At 40.8% G+C, this 2,896-nt stretch overlaps 2 long non-coding RNA genes across 2 annotated transcripts; one reads left to right on the top strand and one right to left on the bottom strand.

The window, feature by feature from the left end:
• LOC112138082 lies at positions 1-1,898 on the bottom strand. Its single transcript, XR_002917705.2, has 3 exons — positions 1,743-1,898; positions 205-392; positions 1-132 (listed from the first exon to the last, which is right to left on the bottom strand). It is a non-coding gene; the product is annotated as an uncharacterized LOC112138082 (long non-coding RNA).
• LOC118598425 lies at positions 1,010-1,281 on the top strand. Its single transcript, XR_004947513.1, has 2 exons — positions 1,010-1,119; positions 1,186-1,281. It is a non-coding gene; the product is annotated as an uncharacterized LOC118598425 (long non-coding RNA).
• Positions 1,899-2,896: the final 998 nt, after the last annotated feature.

Here is a 2,896-nt window from a genome sequence, read left to right as displayed (position 1 = left end):
GGTCCTGCCAGAGAGCACTGCTGGTGACCTCCAAACCAGCTTCCTCCTCATCACCTCCACATCTTCCTCTAGGGCCTCGGTGTCGTCACCACAGAGGCAGATGTTGTTGAGGATAGCACACGCTGTGACAACCTGCAATATATACATTTAAATGTATATAAATATATTCCAAATAATACTGAAAAATGTAGTGTGTTCATTTACATGAGGTACAGAAGTGTGATGCAGCTCCAGCACCTGCAGGAGGATGATCGATGTCACCGATCCTGATCAAGGAGGTTCAGGAAGACCGCAGGAGAGTTCCTGTTCACTCTGAAGTCTGGTCTTGGGTCTTCACTGTTGGACAAACAGCTCCAGGATTGAGAGACTGGTTGATTCTGCATTACAACGGCCTGGTTAAAAAGAAATGCATACAAAATACATTTATATTTAAAAATATGTGGTTTTAAGTATTTTATTTATTAAACTATAAAACATCATTACATGTATCTGAACATGAGAACAATGTTCTCATGATTGAGAATAATTAAATACTACTTTTACTGTTTTCAAATCTAATTTTCAAATAAATAAAACATTTAATTTCGGCAACAAAAGTCTGAAAATAAAAATAACATTTAACTCTATTTTAGTATGATAAATAAAACCCTTTGTAGTTATTTTGTACATTTTTTTATTCTCAGAGTTTGTCATGCCTGCCCTGCTCCACCCCCTCAAGTTAATCTTCTCCTGATTCCTGTCACCTGTGACTGTGCCTATTCAAACCAGCTCCTGCATCACAGCCTTGCCGGAACGTCTCAGCCTTACAGCCACGACTACCTGCTCCTGAAAAGCTTCAGACCCTGTTCATCCTTTCCAATCTGACCTGACCTGTGTCTGCCTCACTACCTCCCGTTCAGCCTGCTTCCCTTGTGCCTTTTGTGAGTACCTCTCTACATTGCTCCCGGATTGATTCCCGTGTACCAGACCTTCCTTCAGCCTTGGACCTCCCTTCTGGACTACGGACATATCACACCCTCCTCCCCCCCTCCTCCTCCCTTGCTGCTGTGTTTCCTGTTGCCTCATCCTGAGCAGAGATCACACTCCATTCCTTCCAGCCACTACTCCATCTTCAAGACAGTAAGCTACAATAAAATCTGCATTCATCTTCCTGTTGGCCACTTCTCACCTGTTCCCACTCCACAGAGTTCTGCACCTCCTGGTGGCTGGAGGAGATCCCTACACTGACTCACCTGTTCCTGCTTATCCTCCTGCAGCCTTCAATAAATCATTGTCATCTGCTCCTGGGTCTGCTCTCTTTTGGCTTGTCCTCAGAACCCCCCTAGCTGACAGAGGTACTATACTAAGTTACATTTACTGCAATAACTTGTCAAATAGTGTTGTCAAAAAGACAACAGCGTGACTGCTGAAACAACAAATAATAATCACACTCTGGAACGCAAACATAAAATACAACAGCGTGACTTTTGGAACCATAAAAAAGTGAAAGGGTTTTCTAATTGTCTGTGAACTCAACATTACGTCCTACACTGCACTGACGTGTAATAATAGGAACGAGGCAAACGATCGCTAAAGTAGCTTAGCTTACACGGACGTTAGCTTACTGCTAACAGAGTAGTGTGAGAAGAACGTCGTGGCCTATACCAACAACTGAGCGCATAAAACATTAAAACAATCCAGACAATGACTCAATCAATATCTGAAGACAGTAGATGTTAGTGTTGAACATAGAGGCTACTTACTTCGGGGCGCTGACCACAGAGATGGGCCGCCATTCTTCCCGTGACTCTCAGTCTGACTGCTGGTGATTTTTCCGGAAGAAAAAAAACAGTCTGCCACCTACTGGTCGTTCCTGTTAAGCATTTTGTATCAATTCGGTGTCTCGGAGAACAATATATTTTTAATATATAGATTAGCTTTTAAAAGTAAACGTCATATTCTCAGATAATCCTTTTTATTTTCTTTGAAAGTATTTTTAAGCCCTGCAACACCCACTGAAGGAAATGCGTTTAAAGCAAGAACACGCACAAAGCAAGAATACGCACGCACAAATCCTAATTTACGCACAAATCAAGAATTATGCACGCACAAATCCAAGTGAGTCTGATTTCTCTCCATAATAAATGCAGAGGTATTGTCTGTGCTAAAACTCAGGAATGCTGTGTTCCTGTCATGGTGAGACAGTTGTGGTTTGATTATCTTTAACAATGAATCCAACTACAGACAGAAGTTTTACACTTGGAGAGCTGGTTCAGCGATAAAATGCTCTACATTAGTGCAATAAGATCAGAGAGACAATTGTGGACTTCAGAAGGAGGACACTTCTGTGCTCCCCTTGGCTTCAGGGAGACTGTGGTGGTTTCGGTTCTGAACTTCAAGTATCTGAGCTCACACATCTCCGGTGGCCTCACCTGGAGGACAACTTTAAGTTTTCACCAAAGACCCTAAACTGACTAATTCAGAGTTGATCAGAGTTGTTATTCTCAAAAAACAAACTCCCTAAAATGTGAAGACAGTTTATTTAAAAATATTATTATTGAAACCCAAAATCTCAACAGGGTAACAAAACCCAGCTACCAGAGACAATGAAACTCAAACTTTAGGAATTAAAAGCTGAATGACAACTTTTTTTTTAAGTAAACTAATTAAACTCTTAAAACACATCAAGTTAAAGATAAAACGTAAAACTTTAACAGAAAAAAAAGATCATTGCACTGTGCTAATTGTGTAACGAGTTGCATGAAATACATTCTTTACCTAAATCAGGGTTTAACTAATTTCCCTTTTTAATCAACACAAACTATTCAAACTGTGACAAGAACCTGCAGCGTCACTGTGTGGATGACGCAACAGCCAGCACAGGTGATGATCATTTTCACCTGATGATGAACTGATT

This window comes from Oryzias melastigma, unplaced genomic scaffold (genome assembly GCF_002922805.2).
Source record: "Oryzias melastigma strain HK-1 unplaced genomic scaffold, ASM292280v2 sc00514, whole genome shotgun sequence".
In the NCBI taxonomy this organism is placed as follows: Eukaryota; Metazoa; Chordata; class Actinopteri; order Beloniformes; family Adrianichthyidae; genus Oryzias; species Oryzias melastigma.
The sequence above is the reverse complement of the archived record's forward strand: the minus strand, read 5'-3'. Positions and strand labels throughout refer to the sequence as shown.